General features: G+C 45.8%; 1 protein-coding gene across 1 annotated transcript in view; it reads left to right on the top strand.

Moving 5' to 3' along the window:
• The first annotated feature begins 4,212 nt into the window (after positions 1-4,212).
• Positions 4,213-13,283, top strand: part of CYFIP1 (cytoplasmic FMR1 interacting protein 1) — a 61,892-nt gene continuing 52,821 nt past the window's right edge. The window contains 1 exon segment of the mRNA XM_033100119.1: positions 4,213-4,232. The gene's annotated coding sequence lies outside the window, so the exon portion shown is untranslated.

Genomic DNA, 13,283 nt, shown 5'->3' with positions numbered 1-13,283 from the left:
GAAGCGACTCTGGGTAAGATGACAGTGGTGGATACAAGACCTATAGGATGTACAACACAGAGGGAACCCGGATGTAAAGTGTGGCTCCGTGTAGGTTCGTGGATTCCACCAGGTAGATTGCTGGGCTGCAGGATGTGGACAGTGGGGGAGGCTGTGCGTGTGAGAACCCAAAACTGCTCTCAAAAATAAAGTTGCTTGGGCTGGCTGGGTGGCTCAGGCTGTTGGAGCTCCGTGCTCCTATCGCCGAAGGCTGCCGGTTTGATTCCCATGTGGGCTAGTGGGCTCTCAACCACAAGGGTTGCAGGTTCGACTCCTCGACTCCCGCAAGGGATGGCGGGCTGCGCCCCCTGCAACTAGCAATGCAACTAGACCTGGAGCTGCACCCTCCACAGCTAAGATTGAAAGGACAACAACTTGACTTGGAAAAAGCCCTGGAAGTACCCACTGTTCCCCCAATAAAGTCCTGTTCCCCTTCCCCAATAAAATCTTAAAAAAAAGAAAGAAAGAAAGGTGGTTTGTTTAAAGTAACACATTGTTGTGGTGGCTGGCTAGCTCAGTTGGTTAGAACATGGTGCTAATAGCACCAAGGTTGCCAGTTTGATCCCTGTGTGGGCCACTGTGAGCTGTGCCCTCCTTAAAAATAATAATAATAATAAATAAATAAAGTAACACATTATTGGCACACACAACAGCATAGAAGGGTTTAAGAGCTCTATGCTGATGAAGGCAGATTGAAGAGGATTCATACCGTGTTACTCCATGTATATAAAGTTAGCAAACAGAGAAACCTAATGTGTGTGCAGTCATGGACGTTGGAACAGGGTTGTCTCTGGGCAAGCATGGCACCTGACAAGGGTCAGAGGGGAGCCGGACGTGTTCTGTGGCTTCATTGGTGACACGTGTGTACATTCATTAGAACTCCGCAAAAGGGGGAATTAAAATCTGTGTTTTACTGTATGTAAATTATACCTCAATTCAAAAAAGTCATTAAAAATTTTCAGCACAGAATGGAGTGTCAGAGAAAGACAGGTGCAGTGAGATTTCACTTATGGAATCTAAAGAACAAAATAAACTCATAGATACAGAGAACATATTGATGGTTGCCAGATGGGAGGGGGTTGGGGGTGAGCGAAAGGGAGAAAGGATTAAGAAGTACAAACTGGTTGTTACACAGTAGTCATGGGGATGTAGGGTACAGCATAAGGAACAAAGTAATATTGTAATAACTGTATGGGGTCAGGTACTAGATTTGTTGGGGTGATAGAATGGAGGGAGTTAGGGGGCAGGGTGAAAAGGTGAAGGGATTAAGAAGTACAAACTGATAGTTACAAAATTAGTCATGGGGATGTGAATGAAGTACAGCCTAGGGAATATAATCAATAATATGGTAATAACTAGTGCCACATGGGTACTAGACTAGTCAGGGGGATCACTTCTTAAATCATAGAGAGGGTGCCAAAAAAATGTATACACATTATAAGAAAGGAAAAAGCTGTATTAAATGTGGTATTTTAATACAATGAATGACGCATTCATTTGATTAACGCCATCTTTTGAATGAATGACATACTACGCATTGCTACCATAATTCAAGTCAACTTCAAAAAGTAATATATAGAGGGCCGGCCCGATGGCTCAGGCGGTTAGAGCTCCATGCTCCTAACTCCGAAGGCTGCCGGTTCGATTCCCACATGAGTCCAGTGGGCTCTCCTCAAGGTTGCCAGTTCAATTCCTCGACTCCCACAAGGGATGGTGGGCAGCGCCCCCTGCAACTAAAATTGAACACAGCACCTTGAGCTGAGCTGCCACTGAGCTCCTGGATGGCTCAGTTGGTTGGAACGCATCTCAACCACAAGGTTGCCGGTTCAACTCCCACAAGGGATGGTGGGCTGCGCCCCCTGCAACTAGCAACGGCAATTGGACCTGGAGCTGAGCTGCGCCCTCCACAACTAAGACTGAAAGGACAACAACTTGAAGCTTAACGGCACCCTCCACAACTAAGATTGAAAGGACAAACGACTTGGAAAAAAGTCCTGGAAGTACACACTGTTCCCCAATAAAGTCCTGTTCCCCTTCCTCAAAAAAAAAAAAAAAAAAAAAAAAAGTAATATATAGATAACATCTCTTAAAATATGTACATTTTTTGGCACCCCCGGGGTGTGTGTATGTGTGGTGTGTCTGTGTGTGTTTGTATATGCATATATACTATAAATGTTTAACCACTATGTGATACACCTGAAATTAATATAAAATAATATTGAATGTCAACTGTAACTGAAAAAAGGTTGGAAAGGTGAAGGGGAATAAGAAGTCCAAATTTCCAGGTATAAAACAATTCACGGGGATGTAATGTACAGCATAGGAAATATAGTCAATAATATTGTGAAAGCATGGTATGGTGTCAGATGGTTGCTGGACTTATATGATCACTTCTCTAGGTCTATAAACGTTGAATAACTATAATGTATCCCTGGAACTAATACAGTGGTACCTCGGTTTTCGAATGTAATCCATTCCGGAAGGCCATTCGAATTCTGAAATGTTTGAAAACAGCCTACAGCTAGGCCTCAGGATCTTGCACTCAGCGGAAGCTGCGTGACATGTTCGACTTCTGAGGTGTGTTCGAAAACCGAAGCATTTACTTCTGGGTTTACGGCATTTGTAAACCGAAATGTTCGTCAATGGAGACATTTGAAAACCGAGGTACTACTGTACAATGTTGTATATTAGCTATAGTTTAATAAAAATCTTTTTTTTTCCCTTCCTCTCCCCAACTCCATTTCAAGCCGTTGTTTCTCAGTCTATTTGTGTAGGACGCAGTTCCCTGACCCATGCTGGTATTAGGAGCCTTGTGCTCGCTCCCCCGGCTGAGGCAGTCGGTTGCCGTCCATCTTTTGGCAACTCACAGCAGCCCACGCCGACTGCCGGCTGCTTACAGCGGCCCAGCTCCAGGGAGAGCCGTTGTTCACAATCTTAGCTGTAGAGGGCGCAGCTCACTGGCCCCTGTGGGAACCAAACCCGTGACCTTGGCGTTAGGAGCACGGCAGGCCAACCACCTGAGCCACCCGGCCGCCGCTAAAAACCTTAAAAAACAAAAAAAAATGTTTCAGCACAAACACACCATTACACACCTATTGATGTCAGACGAAACAACAGACTGAAAATCCCAATTCCTGCTGTGGAACTTTCCTGCATCATGGCCAGGAATGCAGAATGGTATGGCCACTTCCTAAGAGAGTGTTTCCATTTTTTATCACATAAAACATATCCCATTCTTAGGTGTGTACCCAAGAGAAATGAAATGTATGTTCTCACTGAAACCTGAACACATGTTTATAGTGGCTGTATTTATAAGTGCCCCAAACTAGAAACCATCTACATGTCCATTAACCAGTGAATGACTCAATGGTACCAATTTATACGAAGAAATCCTGGTCAGCAATGAGAAGACGGGAACTTGTAACAACTTGGACGAATCTCAAAAACAATGTTAAGTGGAAGACTCCATCCTGAAATGGCTAAGTAATGTGTGGGTTTTTAAAATGATATTCTGGAAACGACACAAGCTAGGGCAGACAGCAGATAAGTCATTGCCAGGGGCTGGAGCTGATGGGGGAGGGAACCCACACAAAGGGACACGTGCTAAGAAGCCTGCTTGGTTTTATCTGGAGTGGTGGGTCTGCCAGCACTCAGACCTGCAAAGATGCGTGTGCTTCCACTTGGGTGACCTACCGTTCCAGTGACAGGAGGCAGGAGAGCCGTGGGTGTGAGTGGTGACAGTGAGTACACCTGCTCCGTACTTCGGAATGTGGCCAAGAGACCACGTAAACTGCCAGGAGGAAAAGAATTTCTCTGCTAGCTCCCGGTTGTCATTAGTCAATACCTGCTCTGGGTGAGGAATGAGGGATGCGCCCCCGTCAGTGAGGCCCATGTGTGAGTCCCACAGACCTGGTGCCCCATCGTTGACAAGGAATATGATGTGTTCTCAAGCTTTTGCTAAGCCTGTGCCCCTGGGCTGTGAACTTCAAGTGTTTCTCTTTTCCCCTCCCTCGGGTGGGCAGGATGGCGAGAGGGGGCTGGCGTTGAGCAGTTCCCCTCACTCTGCTCACACCCTAGTAAGATAGGCTTGGTTAAGAACTGAGTGCTCCTGCCTCTTTCACAACAGTTCCTGTTCCCCTCCCCATGCTGAAAGCGCAAGGGGACTTCTCTGCTATCTTCACTGTGAGAACCTGGTAAGGCTCCTGGAGAAAAAACTCAAAACCGTGGGCACACCTGTGTGAGGCTGGATCCCTCTAGGAGTTTTGTACTCAGCCTGGTTCACACGGAGCCCCCACTGCTGACAGTTTCAGTTTAGGTTTTCTTACCCTGATACATGGGTTTCTGTCATGGGGTTCTGCTTTGGTAACTTCTGACTCTTCTGTCTGTCTCCAATTTATGTGTCAGCAGTTTGCCCTATGAGCTCAATTACCTAATGGACCTAACAAATTTGATTTTCAGTTCATTTGACATTTTACTTGTTAGGACAGTGGCAACTTTCAAGCTCCAGATGTGCTAGACCTGAAACAATATAATTTCTGTCTCTTTGTTGATATTCTCATTTTGTTCATGTATCAACCTATCAAAATATGTTCATATTTTGTTTTCCTGATTGCCTTTAGTTCTCTGAGCATATTAAAGACTTGTTTCAAAATCTTTGTCAAGTAAGTCTGAAGCTTGTGTTTCTTTAGGGTGAGTTTCTGCAGATTTATTCTGTTACTTTGAATGGGTCATATTTCCCTGCTTCTTTGTATGCCTTGAGATCTGTTGAGAATCGGGTGTTTGAAAAAACAGGTACCAAATATATGGTGATGGGAGGAGAACTGACTCAGGGTGGGGTGGTGAACACACAATATGATTTATAGATGATGTAATACAGAATTGTACACCTGAAACCTATGTAACTTTACTAACAATTGTCACCCCAATAAACTTTAAAAAAAAAAAAGGAAGAAAACAGGTACCTGGGGACAGCCTCCATGTGGGAAAGACCTCTTACCAGCACAGCGTGAAGGTTTCAGGTCTCAGTGACGGGGGTGATGTTGGATCTGCAGACAGTTTCTGAGTGAGGATCGTGTCTCATGAGGCCGAAGAATGGAAACACAGACCAGGGAGAGGCAAAAAGTTTTAAAAAGAGGATAGTTTATTAGAGGCAGGAGAAGAGGTTTCAGCTCCCTAGTGGGAGGGGGTCCCGAATGGGGGTGCCCCCTGACTGAGCCAAAAGCTCTTACTTTATACCTTCCCTTGCCTGCTTGGGGAAGGGGAGCTGTTTGAAGAAGGGAACTTGTTTGAGGAAGGAAACTGGCGCCTTCTAATGAAATTTGTCTACCAGGTTTGTTCTGCTTGCCCATCCTAAAGGAATTAGCAAAGTAACCCACTCTTATCTATCAGCTCTGTTCCGTTTGTCAGGCCAAAAGGAATTGTATGATTAACCTCAAGGCCTTGTTACATTATGTCCCGGGTTTATTGCACCAGGGACCTCCCTGTCCACCTAGGGACATGTTAGCTAACCTGTGTCATCCAGGCTATTCTGTCCATGGGCCTTTTTTGTGTTTTGTTTGTTTGTTTGTTTTTTCTAATTCCCCTGTGTACACAGCTGCTTTTTTAAAAGTCTTATTTCCCCGACAAGCCTCACCTTGCTTCTTCTCAGGGCCTGAGATGCCCAGTCGTGGGCCCCTGGGGCCCACAGGTCTGAATCCCCCTGCAGCTCTCCAGCATGGCACCCTTCCTGTCAGCAGGGACTCAGGCAGGATGAAAACCATCCCCCCGCAGTCCCAGACAAGTCACAACACTGCAAACAACTTCCACTTTTTTCTTCCACCCTAAAGGAGGAACCAGAAATTGAATGGCTTCCTCCTAATTGTTCTACACCAGGGAGGGAGTGAAGTGGGGTCAAAAATGCCATGAAATCTTTGGGACATTTTGAGTGCAACTTTTTCTTGGTTGTGCATTTATTTGGTTGCTGCCTATCCTTCGCTGGTTTCTAGAGTTCTCACAAAGCTGCTTTGGTCAGCATGGTGTTTACTCGGTGTTTCTGTGGGACAGGGGCCTGGGGATCCCTACTCTGCTGCCTTGCTCATACCTGTCAACGTGTTAACCTTTGGTCTCTGGTAGAGTTACAGAATAATTTTGAGATATGTCCATTTTATAATACTGGGCTCACTCATTCTTTCCTTTTTAGTAATTAGTAATTAATAATTAGTAATTATTTCACTGTATGAATATACCATAGTTTATCTCCTAGTTATGCACTTTGACTTGCTTCTGGTTTCTGCTATTATGAAGAAAACTCAAGAATGTTCATTTGCAAGTCTTTGTAGAGAAATTTCATTGATCTTGGCTACATACATAGAAGCAGAATTGCTGTGTCATAGCATATATGGTTGTCTAACTTACAAGAGACTTCCAAAGTGGTGTCTTCTTTTGAAGTGTCCTGTTTTGGGGGGGTGTCATTTTATTGTTGATTTGTGGGGGCCCTGTGTATTCTTGATACAACTCCTTTGTCAGCTATGAGTACAGCAATATTGTCTTCCAGTCTGTGTCAACATTCCACTCTCTTAACATTGTCTTTTGATGAGAAGTTTTAAAATTTTGACCAATTTCTCATTTTTTTCCCTAAAGGTACTGACCAAAGAGGTTAGTACATTTTCTGTTCTAAGAAACCTTTGCCTAAGGTTGTGAAATTATTCTCATGTTTTCTTCTAGAAGCTTTGTGTCTTTAGCTTTCAAATTTAGGTCTAGGACCCATATCAAGTTGATTTTTGTGATTGGTGTGGGCAGGGGCATCCGGGGTCAGTTTTTCCCACATGGTTATGCAGTTATGTAGCGTCATTTAATAGAAACACTTGCCCTTCACCTGTGAATTTCTTTGGCATCTTCATTGAAAATCAACTGACTATATAGCTGTGAGCTTGTCTTAGTCTGTCTGGGCTGCTGTAACAGAATACCATAGATGGGGTGACTTATAAACAACATTTACTTTTTTCTCACAGTTCTGGAGCCTGGGAATCCCAAGATGAAGGTGCTGGCAGATTTGGTGTCTGGTGAGGGTCTACCTCATGGCTCATAGAACTGTATCCGCACACAGTGACAGGAGCAAAGGAGCTCTCTGGGGTCTCTTTTCTAAAAAACATTAATTCCATTTATGAGGGGTCCACCCTCATGACCTAATCACTCCCAAAGGCCCCACCACCAAATACCAACACTTTGGGTATTAGGTTTCAACATAAGAATTTGGGGGGTGGGAGGGGACACAAACATTCAGCCTATGTTAGGGCTTATTTCTTACTATTCTGTTCCATTGACCTATTAGTACATCCTTTTGCCAAGACTATAATATTTTATTACTGTGACTTTGTAAAACTGGTATTGTTTCTTCCTTAAATGTTTCATAGAATTCACCAGTGAAGCCCTATAGACTTGGAGATTTTCTCGGGAAGGTTTTAAATTATAATTTCAATTGTTTGTTTTTCTTCTACCAATATGGGACTACAGAGCTATCCATTACTTTTTTTTTTAAAGCCAGCTTTTTTTGGATTTTCTTGTTTGGTCATTTTGTTTTCTAATTCACTGATGTCTGTTATTATTTTTTTCATTTCTGCCTTCGGATTTAATTTTTGTTTTTCTAACTTTTTTGACGTAGAACTTTAGGTAGCTGATTTTAAACCTTGTTTTCTAATATGTGCATTTCATACATAAACTTTCCCCTAGGATTCAAGTGCATCTCACAAATTTTGATGGTTTTTTCATTATTTTTTGGTTCAACATATTTTCCAATTTACATTATGATTTCTTCTTTGATCAAAGGGATATTTAGAAGTGTACAATTTAATTCTCTAATATTTGGGCGTTTTAAAAATTATCATTTTATTACTGCCTTTTAGTTTAATTTCGTGGTGGTCAGAGAAGGTTCTATATGATTTCAATCGTTCGAAATGTATTGAGATTTCCTAACAGATGGTATATTTTGTGAATATTACATATGTATTTAAAACTTTAATTCTCAGTAATGAGAGTTTAGTATAAAGGTTTTGAAATCTTTCATTAAATACAATGTATTCCGTATTGTTTTGTGGGGGTTCTATTTAGGTCAAATAGGTTAATGCTTCAAAATTTTTTCTGTAGCTTCATTTATCTTTGTGACTGCCTGTCCTATCAATTACTAAGAGAGGAGTGTTAAAGTCTGTAATTATGAGTTGTATTTGAGTTTTCTTCTGATTCTGTCATTTTCTCCCAAGTACTTCAAAGCTTATTTGGTGTATACACACTAAAAATTATTTTTTTCTTGATGAATTGATCCACTTATTTTTATCAAATGTCCCTTTTTAAAATATATATATATATTTTACTGGGGAACAGTGTGTACTTCCAGGCCTTTTTTCCAAGTCAAGTTGTTGTCCTTTCAGTCTTAGTTGTGGATGGTGCCGTTCAGCTTCAAGTTGTTGTCCTTTCCAGTCTTAGTTGTAGAGGGCGCAGCTCAGCTCCAGTTGCCATTTCTAGTTGCAGGGGGCATAACCCACCATTCCTTGCGAGAGTCGAACCGGCAACCTTGTGGTTGAGAGGACACATTCCAACCAACTGAGCCATCCAGGAGCTCAATGGCAACTCAGCTCAAGGTGCCCTGTTCAATTTTAGTTGCAGGGGGCGGAGCCCACCATCCCTTGTGGGACTCAAGGAATTGAACCGGCAACCTTGTGGTTGAGAGCCCACTGGCCTATGTGGGAATCCAACCAGCAGCCTTCGGAGTTAGGAGCACAGAGCTCTAACCGCCTGAGCCACTGGGCCGGCCCCAAATGTCCCTTTTTTATTTCTGGTGACACTCCTGTCTTGAAGTCTGCTTTGATGTTAGTTAACATAGTCACTCCAGCTTTGTTAGGATTGGCATGTGCATGGTAGGTTGTTATCCATCTTTTTTATTTTCAACCTCTTTGTGTCCTTATATTTAAAGTATGTCTCTTTTAAACCGCATATATTTGGGTTTTGTTTTTATCCAATGTGACAATTTCTGTGTTTAATTGGAGTGTTTAGTCCATTTTCATTTAATGTAGTTACCAGTACGGGTGAATTTGAGCCAAACAGCATGTGCTTTTGACTGTCCTGTATGATTTTTGTTCCTTTGTTTGTATTGAGCATATTTTAGCATTCCATTTTCTTTCCTCTCTTGGATTTTCAACTATTGCTTTTTTTTTAATCGCTCTGGGGATTACAACGTTTTTTAAAAATATCAGAAGATACCTTGAATTTGTATTCTGTCACTTCACCTACAGTTTACCAAACCCTTGGAATCTAACTTTGAGACTCAGTCCTGGGCAGAGAGAAGCCGTTTTCTGCTGACTGGAAATGTGTGGGCTGGGACCAGAAGTCACTCAGAGCCTTGTTGTGTGGCAGTGCAGGGACCTCGGTGCTCATAAAGTGTCCTCTGAATATTGAGGCAGTTCGTAGATTTGGTCCAGCAGCATCCATCTGTTGTCAGTTTTTGCATTATCCAGAGCACAGGCAGGGGTAATGAGACCTCTTGTGGTTTTCATGCACGTTTTGAGCCTCAGCACTCGGAGGGAAGTTTAAGCCTGCGTGTGACAAGCTCACCCCATTCAGCATTCCCACATGTCACTTAATTGGCCTCCCTCGAGATTGTTTTTTGGGTCCTGTTCGAGGCCATTCCCACAAGCCTGGCCACGTGTTCACCCCTCGTGCAGATGTGATCCCTGCGGAGAACGTCACTGTCTCCTTAGCCATGGGGCGCCGACAGCGCGCGTTTGCTGTCTCTCTGTCTTGTGCACCTCGTCCCACCAAAAGCCGCTCCTCGAGCCCCGGGACAGGATGCAGACCCCCGCAGAGCCGAGGTGGCCCAAGCCGGCCGTCGGCAGGAGGAGCGGAGCGCGGCCACTACCGCTCCAGAGCCCCCTCTACCCTCCCACGCCTCGCGCGGAGCAAGGCCGGGCCCGGCCGCCACCCAGCGCAGGGAAGAGCGCCAGGAGGAAAGGGCGGAGCCGAGGAAAGGGCGGAGCCGGAGGAGGGCGGAGCCGGAGGAGGGCGGAGGCGAGGAGGGCGGAGCCGGAGGGAGGGGCGGAGCCGAGCAGGGCGGAACGGGAGGAAAGGGCCGATCCCAGAGAGCCCGCGCCCCGGGAGGAAGGGGCGGAGGCACGCGCTTCCTGGCGCATTCCCGGCCCGCCCGGGTGACTCACTCCCGCAGGAAAGTCCCGGGCCTCCCGGACCCCCGAGGCGCCGCCGCGAACCCTGGTAAGGAACGCCACCGCGCCCACCTGCCCGCCCCCGCAGGCTCCGGGCCACCCTCGGAACCGGGCCGGCACCAGACCCGCCGGCGGCCCGATCTCGGCCTTGCGCGGAGCGGCCGCCCGGCGGCACGGCCTCGGGGATCCGCCTGCCGCCGCGCAGCTTGGCCCCGGGTCCGGTCCCGCACGTGTCGGAGCTCCGGTGCGAGGGCGACGCCGGAGGGTCGCCGTTAGCGTTGGGAAGCTGGAGCAGACGGATTGCACTGAGGCCGTGTGACCAGGCCCGGGCGGTGAACGGACACCGGCCCGGGAAGCCATTTGCAGGTCCCTGCACTGCGGGTTTGGGGCTCCGTCGCCGCGGCACCGTCTGCCGCCGAGTGTGTGCGGAGAAGGTGGGAGAGCGGTGCGGCGACGCGGCTTCGGGAGTGGTTCGAATTTGAGAGGCGTCGGCCGCGTCCACGCCAGGGTGCTGTGTAGACGGCACAGGAGCGGCGGCGTGGCCCGCGACCTGGGGACCCGCGCGTCTGGGAGCGTTTCTTCCCTGTGGCGGGCGGCGTGCCTGTGCCCCGCCGCACCGTGTCCTGCGCGAATCTCTGTGACCCCGGCGTGGGTTCTGGACCGTTTTCTGAGACACGCTTGGGACTGAAGCAGCGCTGGCGCCCGGCGCCGTAGCTGAGATTGCTGTCCTTCTCCGCCGTCACCCACTCGGGGCAGCTTGGTGATGGCGCTAGAAGGGCCTGTCCAGATTGCTCTGATGCTGCGGGCTCGTGAGCCCGGGCCGGCGAGGGTCCCCCGGGCGCGGTCCCTCATGCCTGCAGGTCGCTAGTGGTTGTCCGTGTGGAGAGATGCACAGGCAGAGCCCCTAGAAGCACGTTGTGAGGAACCGTGGGCCGCGCAGGTGTGCGTTGTAGGAATTCGGTATTTCCACGCTTTGCGCTCCCTTGAGGGATCAGCTGTGACTGAGGCAAGCAGGGAACTGCGGTGGCAGTTTCCTGTGTTAATGCATGTGTTTGTGTGCTGATAGGTGGCGCAGAGAGCGTCTACTCCCCAAGGTTTTGTGGGGTTTTTTGGGAATGTGTATTTGAATTTATTTTTCAATTTACACATGGTAAAATTCACTTTCTGGTGTAGTGTTCAATGATTATTTATTTAAAATGTTGTGTGTTTTTTTTTATTTAAGTGTGTTTTTCCAGGACCCATCAGCTCCAAGTCAGTTGTTTCAATTTAGTTGAGGGCGCAGCTCACTCACACTGGCCCATGCAAGGATCCAACTGGCAATGGCAACCTTGTTTAAGAGCACCCTGCTCTAAACAACTGAGCAAATGGCCAACCCAGTTCAGTGAGTTTTGACAAATGCATAGAGTCCTGAGACTCGCATCACAGTCATGATACAGAACAGTTCCATTGCCCCCAAAATTACTTTATGGTGTCCCTTTGTAGGTACCCCGCCCCCACTTTTAACTCCTGGCAACCTCTGAGCTGTTCACCATTCCTACAGTTTTGCTTTTCCAAAGTGTCCTATGTGAGTCTGGCTTAGTTCATTAACATAATTCATTTAGGATTCATCCATACCCTAGTTTGCCCCTGATGGTTGCAGACATAAAAGTTTGAAAAGTGTACCTCTAGCTACAACCTGAGAGATTCAAATATGATTTTTAAGTCATGAGAAAAATTACAGAAACTCCAGCTCATTAAGAAATTTAACCAGTATAGAACTGCTTATACTAAAAGCGAAATTCCCCCCCTCACTTCTGTCCTAGTATACAGCCTTTTTAGGTTTTTTTTGTGTTTTGGTAACATAATGAGATTATATTACATATATTCTCAGACCTTTTCACTTGAAAATCTTCGCTCACTGAAAGATCTTGGAGATCTTTACATGTTGGCATATCCAGTATATATACTCAGATTTCCCTCATTCTTTCTAATGGCTGCATGGTGTTCCATAGCACAGACGAACCGTAATTGGTTTCATCAGCTTCCTGATTAAATTGACATTGCTATTTTGCATTTGTCACCGCTATAATCAATGCTCTTGTCACTATCTTTGTGCACATATTCAGGTTTGGCATCTGGAAGTGAATTGGGGTTTAAATAATAGCTAACATTTCTTGAGTACTTGTTTGGATCCAGCATTGTTTTAAGCCAGGGTGACTTTTCCTGGGAAGGGCCAGATAGTGAATATTTACAGCTCTGTGGGCCATATGGTTTCTGTCACAACTACCTGTGCTGTCGTGGCACCTGCAGCATGAAGATATATGATTGAATGGCCGTGGGCGTGTTCCAGCAGAACTTGAGAGAAACAAGACAATGGACGGGAGGTTTGCTACCTCCTGTTCTGTACTTTGCATACTAATTATTCTCACAGCCATCAAAGGTAGGTGTAATTATTATTCCCACTTTGTGGTTGAGGAAATTGACAAAGAGAGGTGAAGTATGTGTCCAAGTTTACATGCCTGGTAAGTGGCAAAGCCAGATTTTGACCCCGACCATCTGACTCGCACACTTCAAGTTAAAAATGGGAAGGAAGCTGCCAAAAATACCTTCCCCAAAATGTTAGATAGACCCTGGCACCTGAACCTCATACACTTACTGAGTCACTCACCCGTGATTCTCTGAAGGTACTGTGCTTGTGCTGGCTCAGAACCACTCCAGGAGCACCTGCCTGGGGCTCCACATGGGGGCCAGTGTTCCCTCTGCCCTCTCACTTGTGGAAAATCATTTGAACATATATACAAGGGTTTGTTTCTGGGCTCTCTGCTTTTCCGTTGGTCAGAGTGCCTATTTTTATGCCAGTACCCCACTGTTTTGATTACTGTAGCTTTATAATAAATTTTGAAATCAGTACGTGTGAGATTTCCAACTTTGTTGTTCTTTTTAAATATTGTTTTGGCTCTTCTGGGTCCTTTGAAATTCCATATTAATTTTAGGATGGGTTTTTCTATGGGCTGTTGGGATTTTGAGAAGGCTTGCATTGAATCTGTAGATGGCTTTGGGTTATATGTTAATTTTAAC

The sequence above is a fragment of the Rhinolophus ferrumequinum genome, chromosome 28, assembly GCF_004115265.2.
Source record: "Rhinolophus ferrumequinum isolate MPI-CBG mRhiFer1 chromosome 28, mRhiFer1_v1.p, whole genome shotgun sequence".
NCBI classification, from domain to species: Eukaryota; Metazoa; Chordata; class Mammalia; order Chiroptera; family Rhinolophidae; genus Rhinolophus; species Rhinolophus ferrumequinum.
This window is presented reverse-complemented; position numbering and strand designations above follow the sequence as displayed.